The sequence below is a fragment of the Corvus moneduloides genome, chromosome 3, assembly GCF_009650955.1.
Source record: "Corvus moneduloides isolate bCorMon1 chromosome 3, bCorMon1.pri, whole genome shotgun sequence".
NCBI lineage: Eukaryota > Metazoa > Chordata > Aves > Passeriformes > Corvidae > Corvus > Corvus moneduloides.
The window spans coordinates 101510764-101523789 of record NC_045478.1 but is presented as its reverse complement, the minus strand read 5'-3'; positions in this window follow the sequence as shown (position 1 = coordinate 101523789).

Sequence of the window (13026 nt, the reverse complement as noted above, 5' to 3'; positions counted from 1 at the left end):
ATGATTTTAAAATGTATAAATTATAATGATTAAATCTAAGACAATTTAAGCATTTCATTAAACATGAAGGTCCATTCTGGTATCCATGTGTGTTTTCAATCCACAGCTAGATGAGCTTTCTTGGTTTCCTACTACCATAGTAGTAATAATTCCCTATTTTAGACTTTCATAAACACTTTCTTTAGTGAACGCTAAATCTCATGTTACTAAATTACATTGATAAGTGTATTTTCTTATAGGACATCTTTTAAAGGAGGCTGAAATTTAAACTAGAAGTATCATTGGGTAAGATTTTGATATAAAAAATACTATAAAGTGCCTGAAATCATCAAATCCGAGCAGGTGAAGAGAGAAAGAGTGCTGGACAATGGAAGGGAAATGAAGTTATTTATATAAACAGTGATTTATATGCACATGCACATCCATCCATCCATATATTCACACATATCCATACTTTTTTGAATAATTAGGCATGAAATTGATACGTTTTCATCATAGAAACCTTACCACGAGGCTCTCCCCTATGTTTCCAATACAGAGCAAGATCGGTGTAATCACTTCTCAAACTTTACACCTGCTGTACTCGTTTCATTTTAGTGGATGTCCAACAAACCTTGACCGATAGTTTTCCCCTTCTGTTGCCTTTGTAACACTTCTGATCTTCTAACATTATTTCACAAGGAATTTGAGCCATTTCCTTTCCCCACTGCTATTCCTCTCCTGCCATGCTTCTCCTGCTATCCCTGCTTGTTCATCTAACAGAGTGCAGGACTCTTTCTCTCTTTCTGGCCCCTGGACTTTTCTTTAAAAGAAAAAGCTAACAAACATGCCAAGTTGTATAAAAAAGTGAGATGTCAGTGCTCTGGTGAAATAATGACATTCCATGTCTGCAACCCCAATTTTTGAGGCAGTGTACAAGTTGGAAAACCACCAGTGGCAAGAGCAGTTGCCATTTTGAATTTCACTCTGACTCTCCCAGTAACACTGTGGAAGAGACTAACAAGCTTTTAATTTCTGTTTACAAATGCAGGTAGACAGTGGTCTGTGTTGGAATGGTGCAAAGTATGCCAAATCAATTACTATGTTAAGTTTGGGGCTGCACATCTTTTATCTATATAATGTAGGCTGTAAGCCCACCACATATCTTCTTTTAAAAATGTTATAAATAAAACCAGAAAAGATAACAAATGACTGAAGGAAAATTTTGGCCTTTTATCAGTTTGTAAAGTTTCATAATACAAAAGTGTTTATTTAAAAGTGTACATCAAGCATGTGTTTTGTGAAATAGGTTCCTGATGTTGCAGTGTTTAAATTCAGTCTTTCAGTATGCAGCTGCTTTTTTACTAAGGAAGGGAGATCAGTAAATAGTAGAAAATTAAGCTTCTCCATTACTTGAAGTACAAAGAACTTTCTTATATTGTTGTGTGGATCAACACTTCCCATAACTTCATAGTAGTAGGTATTTAGTTTGTTTCATAAGACTGGGAATAATAATATCCTATTTTAAACTAACTTATCTTTATGCTTTTATTCATGTGAGGGGCAAACCAGTTGTGCATATTTATCTAGCTAAAATGAAGTCCAGTGTGGCACATTAATCTGCTCTGGCACATTAATATCTTCAATCTCTGTGCCTGAATTTTAAAATTAAAATTAAAATACTAAATTTAAAGTGACTTCTACATGTAGTCGCAAATCTGTATAAAATTCTAAAAATAGAATTTTAATATTAAAATGAAGTTGCAATTATGAGTCTGTAGATACAGAATTAGAGGGTAATCCCATTATTTCATAAGTAGATCACTTATGATTAAAAGATACTGAAAGAGTCCATAAAAATAATTCATACAAATAGAGTAAGTTTTACTATTTTCACAGGAAATTTCTGGTGGCAGTAACTTCCAATTATGTTCCTTTTGGTTTGTTAAGGTGCTGAAGTTCTGTTGTCAATGACCATGGAATTTTATTTATATGGTGGAATGTATACCAACATTTAAAATCAAGCAAGCAAGCAAGCAAAACCTAAAGCCATTAACTTGATTAATTTATAATTTCAACTTATAATTAGCTTATGGCATACTTATTTATTCAGGTCACCCCTGCAATAAGTGAATCTATATAATTGTTTTCAACTGAAGATTTGGCCATGTTACATAAAGTTTATCTTCTGGATAAAATTGATGAGATGCTTTACATAGAACTAGGCACAAGGGGTGGGGGTTAGGTTTGGTTTGGTTTGGTTTGGTTTGGTTTGGTTGGGGTTTTTTCTTGTAATACTAGCAGGCTTTTCTGAATAATCATCAAGAAAATGTTTGACTTCTAGAATGCAAGATTACAGAGTACTATATGAGAGTATTCACTCTTCCTGTTGTTATGAAAGCTGATATTCTGGGAAATAGTTTCCCTCTGATGTCTTTAAATCTTTTGTGCACTTAAATTTCTCTGGAGAGCAAAATATTATATTGTGCAAAAAAAGTACCTTGCAGAACTGTGTAGTACACTTAAATCCCAGATGAAGATTTTGGACTGACCAGTAACTTAGCCCATATCCAGTTAATTATTTATAAGGACTATTATTTATTAAATCCTACATGTGTCTTCCAGAGGTGCACACATTAATTTGATTTTTCATCTTTTTTATAAAAACTTGCCTGCAGACCCTTCAGTTTACAGATAGAATTTTTAATCTGGTTCTGAACACAAATTGTAAAGTTCACATTTTTTCAGAAGAAACAGGGACTTTGTCTGTTTCCTTCTGTCTTGCCTGGGAAAGTCATCTCATCTTTGAGATGGATCACAGTATGCTGGAAGTGTTATGGAAACCCTATAAGCTCCATCTTTAATTGATGCAGTTTTCCTTGTTTACATGCCTGATTATTTTCATCCTTTGGAGTTAAGACGATTCCTAGTGTTGGCCATGTGAGAGCCAGCTTAGTTCTATGTTTTAAGGAACGGTGTTAAATTTCACCTAAAAATCCCTAAATAACATCATGTTATTCTAAGGGAGAGGAAGATGGAAGAAGGTGGCTGTTCAATGATTTAAACAAGTGCCCTGTGCTCATTTTGGAAAAAGACAGGGGCTCCCTGCACCCATTTCGGCTCCAATTTAATGAAGTTGTTAAAGTAGCAAGACTGACAGGTTAATTATCCTTTATAAAAGGGGGACAAATTGAACTGTGTCTTTCCATCATTTTTTGATATATCAAGAAGCTCCTGAGGTGCTCAGATGCCACTCTGGTGAATAGAACAACTAATCCACTCTGCTATTCTTTGCTGACCCTGGTCCCCCCATCGGGGCCTTGCAGTATATTGCAGTTGCTTTTTGTTTCACATTCAACAGATTCCACTTTATTATAAATTCAAAAGGATTTTTTTCCTCCATATGTTGGCTGACAGCTCCCCTGAAATAACTGATGGCTAAATTTAAACTCTGATGAAAATTAACCCAAGTGTTAAATGCAAACAGGAGCTGCTTGGAAAGAAAAGAGTTATCATGGTAAATGCCAAACAGTGGAAAATGTGTGTAAATTAATGGAGTCTCACTGGTGACAAGCTGTCAGGCAGTTTGATGGCTCTCGCTAGTGTTTCAATCCCACTGAAGTTGGCCAGAGGGCAACATGGACAAGTCCTGCTTTTCAAAAAGACCGCGGGATGCTTGACAGTAACGCTAACTAGATCATCTAAAGTTCATGGTCAAATAAGATATTTTTTTTTTCCTTTTTGCAAAGCTTTGCACTAAACAGAGTTCATGCACAGCTGGGCTATGAATGAGATATCAAATCACAGTTTCTGTACAGCGGTCAAAACAGAATGAAGATTTTAGAGACCAGAGTTGTGTGAAAGGAATTCAGAGAAAGTTAATTTCAAATAGATATTCATATGGTTGTGTTGCTGTATCTGCTGAACACAGAGCAATGCTTGAGGGGTTTCTGGCTGAAATCTTGTCTTTCTAGATGTATTTTAAATGGTTTTAAAATTTGATAATAATTTTAGTCTTTTATTGAACCCTTCAACTGAATCATCCTTCATCTCTCAAGAAAGATTTGATGTATGTGGTAAGATACACCTTATCTCCTATTTTTTATTCTTCTCTGTTATTTTATTTTTCAGCATTTGTATGCTGTACATTTGGGAAATAGTGGTCTGTTGCTTTCAGAAGCAGAATGATCTTGTTATTTACTTCTATGGAAGTAATGCCTAATCCTTACAGTGTCTAAATTGTCTCTTATAGTATGTTCTGGCAAAATTTTAACACAAGATAAACTAATTTAGTGGAAATTAAACTGAAACCACTATAATGTATCTGAGTGCGTAGTAAGATCTACAGAAATGAAGAAGTCTGTTTCTGGCTGTGTTTCTTCTCTAAAAATGGAAAATCTTGCTTAAAGTAGCAGGTTTAATAGTCTAAAATTAATATCTTTTAAGATACATTCTTAGGCCAGTCAGCAAAGCTGTTCCCTAAATCATCTGTATATTGGGCATAAAGTGTAAAATACAATGAAAGGTCACACTAGTGGATATTGCTAATATTTACACAACATTAAAGTAACAATATAGCTTATGGAAATGCCTGTCCATATTGGTCAGGATAATTTCTCCTAGACTAATGTTCAAAAGCACCAGTCTTAAAATATTAGCAAATGTCACACAATGTACAGAGGAATTGTATTTGAATAATACCTTGGAGAGGACAAAGGACAAAGTGCACATCTACTCTCCATGATCCATCTAACTCATGTGACCTCACCATTTCACCTCCTGTGACTGATGTCACCCATCCATTCTCATTTCAGCATTTCAATGCCTTTATCAGTTCAAACAGCACCAGGTTCTCAAAGTTCTCCTTTCTCCTCTGCAAACCCTCAGCTTCTCTGTGAAAATGATCTCTGACGGGGGGAGACAAAATTATGTCCAGAGTCAGTAACCTCTTTCCTCTGTAGGAAAGCATCTGAGTCTTGACTCCTGATGTACTAAGACTCTGGACAGATGGATGAATTCAGTGTGTATGTCTTGATACACAAAGTTTGCATCTAAAATTGGGGATTCTTGGTTGGTTTAGGTGACAACCAACTAATTTAACTTGTAAATGAAAGTGCTTGTGTTTCATTGTATTTTCCTTTCCTTGAGCCCAGCGTATGAGGAAGGGTGATAATGGATATCTTGTTACAACCAGTTATTAAAACATGGCTTAATGATTAGCACACAAGCAGTTCAAACAAATTCTGTGGGGTTTTTCATATAGCTAAAGTTAGTTCACTCTTTGCAAGATTATATGTGCATTGCAGTGCACAGCTAGAGAAGGAAACAGTTCAAATAGTCTGAATTTCTGATGCCTTCACTGGTTACTCGTACAGGTAGATAAGGAGTACACAGGAGTGTTATGCAGGTAACTCAATACCACACTGCATAAGCCATTGCTCTGTATGACAGCCTCCTTGCAAAGCAGCTCAAAAGAAATAATTAAAATAGAAATTAATATGCAATCTCTGCTTTAAGTGAAAATATAAATGTCACAAAAACTCAGAACCAACATAGCATTGGTTACTTTTTAGATTTCTCTCATGTGCCTGCAGTATATACACTCTTGCCTAAATGGGGAAGATGTTCTTCTCTGTAGCTGGAAGCAATACCAGAACCTATTCTTCTAGCTTCTATTTAATAGCTAAGTATTTAAAGACCTTTTTCTCTGTTTTTTTCATAAATATCCTTAAACAGGTACCACTGTGCAGTGCTTTACCCTTTCATCATTCAATTTCGAAATTTTAATTATTACATAGAACATAATGCTCTGGTCATGTTTGTAACTGTGAGCACTTAAACTAGAAACCTTTTTTTCTGTGACTTCTACAATTTAATCTGTGGACTTCATCAATTTCAAGAAGTCTTTTGATTGCACACTACTGTATCAGAGCCTGGAGTAATACTGATTTCATTTAAGAGAATGGGCTTTTTATTTCTACTTCACTGACTAGGGGGTTTCATCTGCAAAGTTTGCTAGTGTATAAAGGCCAGAACTTTGAGCTAGACCTCACAGTGCACATGTGGCTCCAACAACACAGTGTTTACTCTCCTGGTGTGCTTTCACCACTTTTCTTATACCACTGGGAAGGCTGAGAACAGCCTTACCCACCTCTGAATACCCAACAATCTAACAAACAGGGAAGTCATATATATCTTCCAGTTTCTGCCCAAGGGGCTGTGGCCATGGATTTATGGTGTATTTCCTTTCTTGTGCATCCCAAAGTGCTGACATGAATAAACACTGCCCTTTGTGCATTTCTGCTGCATGTAGTGTTAGTAGACTCTTCTCTGAAGGTGGGGCTAGTTGACAAAATAAATTTGGTTTAGAAATTGTTGTTATCCTGATCTTTGAAGCTTCGGGTGATACTCAAGTCCATGAATTTGCTAACAAGAATTCTTGCCAACTGGAGTTGAGCCCAGACTCAGAGCAGGAGCGACTGCTGCTGCTAAGGAACACCAGAAGATACATGATCAACCCGCTCCGTTTTCTAATTTTATGACATGTGTTCCTGCTCCAAAACAGCGAGGTTGATGGACTTCTACCTTTGGGGCTTTGGCTATACATAGTATCCAAGAAATTGAACCTTGGATTTGCCTGAAGGAAGAGAACTACCTTTCCAGAGCCTGTAGTTTCTACTGAAGCTCCAAGGAGACAGAACAAGAGCTGATCTGTGTATCAGTTCCTCCTTTCCTCTTTTGCGTGGTAAACAGCATGTTTAGCACTGCCTTTGTCATATGTTGTAGGTTGCATGGAGAGGACATGGAAGGGAGGGATTGCAAGAAACATGATTTGAAACCATTTGTCAACAGCTCTGTGATTCAAAAGAAGGGCTGTTTTCTATTTCACACACTTTATTTAAGATTCTGCCAGGATAGTTTGTTTCCTGACATAAACACAGGTCTGTGAAATCAGAAGGTAAAATGTTGTGCAGTGCTGGAGAAACCAGAGGAGCCAGCTCAGGGCTGGGTGAAGATTTCAAGCAAGCCAAACAAGCTGTGCAGACAGTGTGGGTTTCAAGTGAGTCAGGGCGTACGTGGGAAGAGCTCTCCTAGAAGGGAGTAAAGCATGGGGTCCAGCAGCAGTAATGTGAAGCTGCTGCCACTGCAGGTGTGCCTCTTCAGGGTGTTAAACTGGCAGCAGGTGAATATAAATAAGGCGCACAGACGGTGTGTGGAGGAGAAGGGGAAATTAATGAACGCTCTAACTGCTGAGCTCGGGAACACAGAATGAAAACATGTTGAACTTGACATGTCTGCACTGCTGTTTTTGTAAATGCTGATGGCTAAACAGAGTGTCTCTGTGATTAAAAAAAAAAAAAAAGAAGAAGCTTCTATGTACCTTAGGAATGTTAACAGATAATTTTTTTGCTCAATCAATAAAATCCTGATTGATTACCAAGTGTGACTTTGACCCTATTCCTGAACAAGGGCATTTAAAGAGAAAATATATTCTAACTCTGGAGTCTTTTTTTGAAAAAAAAAAAAATCACAACTCTTTAGGGAGCTGTAATCTTCAGTGTCCAATATTATGCTACATCTTGCCACGCAAGGCGGTGCAGAGTCACAGCGAGTCTGTTAAGCTATCTCCAGAACAAGAAGCAGTGGAAATCTGTCAGCATGGTCCTGTGTGAGTGTTATTTGCACAGCTGGAACTGTAGAGCAGATCAGATTTAAAAACTTTTAGTCCTCAGCTAGTGTCTCTTGCACAGAGCTTTGCTGTGCTATGCCCTAGCCTCACTGGGAGCTGGCAGAGAGATTGCTAATGCAGCTCATTTCTGCTTGGAGCTGGCATGCCCCTGTGTCTACAAGTAGAGTTCCCACAGTATTTACCACTCTGTCGATGCTCTGCCCAAAACTGCTTCCAGTTTGGCAAGATTTAAACACGTCAGTACCTATGCAATAACTAAGTCCTGCCAGATGTATTCCTTTGACTGTTTGTTGGTCAGTCTTCTTTGTTTTTTAGTGACTGTGGAATTGAAATTCATAATTGCTCCTGGAAAATAGACTCAAAGATGATCCTTATCTCTGAGGTGGAAAATCCCATTTCTTTTCTTGGGCAGACTTGTAGTTGTCTCACGGAAAGGACTTGTCAGTAGGATGGTAGAGGGTGACCCCCCTAGAAGACAAGGCTGATTCTGACATTTTCCACACTTTTCTTCTATCAATAAGCAGATGCATGAGTAAAATTGCTTATTTCTCTGAGTTCACCTTTTGGTGTTGATTTTTACATTAGCATAGCTCATATGAGCTGGTTTTACTTAAGAGTTGTGAATCCATTAATCCATGAATGCATGGATTAAAACAGAGTCTTCTCCCAACTCTTGCATCTCAGTCTCAACATAGGAAGCCGAGACAAAATGTGGATACAGAAAAAGCAGAACGGAAATACAGCCTGAGAAATGAAGCATCTTTAACCCATAGCAGAGCTTATGGTGTACATACATCCAAAATCTATTCATTGTGTTTCTGTTCTTGCTGCAAATGAGAAATAAATAGACAGTGAAATACGAGTATGTAAGGGATGACGGGAGTTCAAACTGATCAGATGTGGGACTGAGCTTCCCACTTATCAGGAGATGATGGATAATTTGTGGAGAGATTCTGGAAGTGAGCATAAGTGATGAATCTGACACAACAGAGAAAATGATGTTGCAATAATCAGGATATGAAGTGAGCAGATACCATCCAAGAGTTATCTTTATATAGATTGACATGAAAATCTATATAATGGAGATGTTATGCAATAAATATCTCCAAGGCTTAGACACAGTCTTCTATCTATGCTGTGTAGGAGGTAATGCCAAAGATATGCACCAGAACAACTGATAATAGCAAATGGCAGAAAGCAAGGAAGTCCGGGTAGGAAGTCATAACTTAACAAAGTTTGGTTTTTTCTTCATAGTAAATTCAAGCTATCATTAAACACTTGGGAAGGGAAATCACAGAATCCACGATTTTATTTTGGACAATATGTGACAGATTTATGTTTCAATGAAGAGGTTGGCAGAATATTTAGAGGAAAGGCATACAGAAAATTTCTGTGGTGACTGAGAACCAACCTAAATTTCTGCAAAAGTTAGGCAAGGATAAAGAGAACTCCCAAGCCCTACACTAAGGGAGGTGAGAGGAGAACACGTGCAAATGAGAGATGTTAAGACAGGGAAACACAGGTGATGTTCAGCTGATCCTTCATCATGGATGCTGCAGTGTGAGAGGAAGAAAGATGGCAGGAGAAGAGAGAAGAGGCTGTCAGTCAGAATCAGAGAGAACTAAGGGAAGGAACTGAATGAAACAACTGGTGGCAGCAGACTTCTCTCTGAGAAGGAGAGAAAGGTTTACTGCAGCCTTGTATGAAAAAAGAAAGGACACGGTGGAAAGGTTGGAGTGGAGTAGGAAAAGCCTTTTACATTCTTGGAACACCGCATCTGTGAGAAAAACAGCGTGGGCAGGGTCCTGAAGAGGAGCCCTTGTGCCTGTCAGCATTGTTGACCAAAAGGAAGGAAAGCTGGGAAGGTATTGGATAACCTTGTGTAGAAAGAGATAGAAGAAGAAACTTGGAGTGAAGGAGAGAATATTCACATGGAAGAGATGCACAAGTAATACAAATTAAGTGGGTGGAAAACCGGCTGCCTTTGTATGGAAAACAGTGAGGGGTGGAGAACAGGGAGGGAAGAAGGGGTTTGTTCCTCGGCAACAGCCCCCAACCACCCTTAGCACCCTGCACCAAGTGGGACCTAAAACTTGTATTTGCCTGGATATCTCTGATGGCCACAAGATTAACAGTAGCAGTTTAACTTCCAATCTGTATCTTAAAAGCACTGGGAACCAAGTCTCTTGAATCCTGTGTTATTAGTTGTATTGCCAGACACCAGTTAATAGGTCTGTGAGGAGAGCATCAGTCATCTTCTCCGAAGTCTATGAATCTGCTTCAGTGATAATACTGACCTTCTGCTTACTCACCTAATGAATCAGTGATTAGGTTTTATAATCATTTGGTATATTATTGCAATTTCTAGCCAGATCTGAATAATTATTAAACAGTGGAATCTAAGAGAACTCTGTTACAGATGTAGAGGGGGGTTTTATTTGGAGTGGGGTTTATAACATAGGATACCATATGAAGTTTTGGGAGGTAATTTGTTAAAATGTTTCAGAGGACAGGGCTATGTATGTTTAAGACATTAGTTTTCTTGCCTTTTCTAGCTCCTTCTTAATGCTTGAAAATGCTGCTTATTAGATTTAACCTCTTCAAATCTCTTTTCTTTTATTCTTTTGTTAAAAAGATCTACCTATACCACCCAGAGAGAGAAAGAGAGAGGGAGAGATCTGCTCCCCAGAAAGCGCCCACCTCTCCTATTAATGTATTAAAAATTCTACACTTGCTATTTGCCTGCAGGTATGTCAAATGAAAGAATATTTCAGACCTCTCCAGAAACAACTTCACTAAAAATAAGAATAATAATAATAAAATAGCAATATAAAAACTCCTACCAACTAAGATGTCCCTGGTGTCATTACCTTTTTAGGTGTCAGGGAACATTTCTGTGGAATGTGTTGGTACAAGCTGGGCTGAACTGCTGTGAAATGCTGGGCAGTCTGTGCTGAGCTGCATTACTCTTGCAGGCCTCTTGTAAAGGTGCTTTATCAGACAATGTTTTGACAGATTTTTTACAGGCATGATTTTGTTTTCCCTTCCTTCTTCCATGAATAATCGGAGGCATTGATTTTAAATCTCTCCCTCTTGTGTACTGGGGAAAATATTTTTTCTCTAAGTCTTTGCCTACTCTTGAAAAGGGATTTAAAAAACAGCCTCTGGACCTGCTGGATTCAGAGTTACAGTGTTTTCAGGAGGAGTTAGCAGTCAATCGGCCAGGGTTAGGAGCAAACTGAGGTCCTTGCTGGTTTAAGGCAGTATTAGCAGACCCTAAAATATCCTGAATCCAAGGCCACTGTGCAGCACCTGACCGGCGACCACCGTTCATATCCCCATCGAATTAAAACCACTCTGCAAGGCAGGGGAGGTTGAGAGATGCCGACCTGTCCTGTGAGGCTGCCTCAGCCCACAGGTAACTGACACTGCCGCTGCCTCCGAACGGCTCTGGCCCCTCTCGCTTCTCCATCTTCCCACCTTCCCTGCCATCTGTTCCCGCTGCTCCCGCAGCCTCCCCGCTCTCCTCCCGCCAGGGCCTGTCTGAGCAGACGGGTATGAGAGCCTCTGATGAGGTAGGCCTCAGGCCCCTCCATCACTCCTCGCCACGAGGAAAGCACCAGCTGTCTGGCTTCATTTGCATTTTCTCTCCAAAATAATGAAATTAGCCATGAGTATCCTGAGGTGATGTGAGACGCAAATTTAGGCTGGATGTGTCAGCGTGTGCTGGGAAGGGAGAGGGAAGGTCACGGAGGATGCTCGCAGCATTGAAATGGAGGGCAAGGCATCTCCTGCCGGCTGCCAGGGCCCCGCGGCCCGGGGACAGGCCTGGCGTGTGCCCGGCGCTCCCGCCGCCCCTCGGCCCGCGTCCCTGCAGACACCGGGAGAGGACTCGAGTGTGGCTCAGCTTCCCAGGGGCCAGCAGCCAGCTCGGGCGGTGCTGCAGCGTGCAGGAGCTGCGCCATGGCCGCGTCTGGCCAGGCCGCCCATGGCGCCTTTGCCGCAGCGCGACTGCTCCTAATTCTTTCAGTGTTTGCTCAGTCAGGGCTCCTCGCAGGTGCTGCTCAGCAATCCTCGTCTCTGCTTCGCGCTCCTGATCGCATTTCAGAGTATTTGCTGAAGTGTTCCCACAGTACTGCGAACACATCTGAACGGGCTGAAGTTCCGGCCTCGCAAGCTCTTGTTGTGCTGGGGACAGTCACTGCTTCCTCTGTTTTTACTGTTGTTTGTTCAGGTAAACAATTATTTACTGCATATATATGTATATAGAATACAGTTATTTCTAAAGCGTACAAGGAAGCTGGCTTTTCACTCTCTGCTGTTTCCTTAATTATTCTCCTGTAATAAGGAGTCTTTGGATTCTTTAAGATAACTCTTTAAGACAACTCTAGAATAGCATTACCTAGATGAAGACTTAAAATATTTAGAAAAAAGGCATTTGGAAAAAAAAAATAATTAAAATATATTTACTTTATTCATGAACATATTTCTCAGGTAAGATTATGAATTAGCTTGTGTATGTAAACAACTTCTTTTGAGAGGATATTGTGAAGTATTCTTAGAAAGCAGAATTTTTGTTTCTAAAGATTAGTGTTCTCACAACTGGACTCTATAACAGACTTATAGCAAAACTAATCAATGCACTCTGGTTTTTGTTATCTAATGCTCACATTAAACTCTTCATGAAAACAAAGGGTTAGCTATGCAAAAATAAAAGTCCCAGCCGCCAGAACAGATTTGGTCACTTGTGACGTCTTCAGACCATGTGGTTGGTGATGGATTCAAGAGCAGCCTGTGAAGCTGCACTTCCTCCTGACCATTTCGAAGAATCAAGAGCTTCCTCTCCGGTTTTCTTTGTCTTCTGTTTCATACACATAGCAATAGTCTTGGTTTTCTATCCAAGGCTGGTTTACAGCTCATGGGGTCTTGAGCTGAGGGCCACCAAGACAAGGCAGAGTGCTCTACACATGGTCTAATATGTGCTGGGGAGCACCCATTAGATAATAATTTCATGAGCAACTGGCTGTGCTTTGTTGACATAGAGGTTGTGACCTACAGATACCTATAAGACCACAGATCTTATAGCAGCCACGTTACGTGCTATCAGGTTGCATGCTCACATTGCCCAAAAGACAGTAGGAAGGTCTTGTCAGACAATGGAACAGCTTGAAAAAGAGGGTACGTTTCAGGAACTGGCAGCTTTGTGGCATTTTTCTAGGTTCTTGATGCTGAAGGTGCTCTTTTCACTTTGTTCATATGTAAATCTTGTACTCTGTAGGTAATGGAGATATGTATTAGAGTGCAGGGAAGATAATTACAGGTCATCAGATTAAGATTCTCCCTCTTATGCTTAGAAT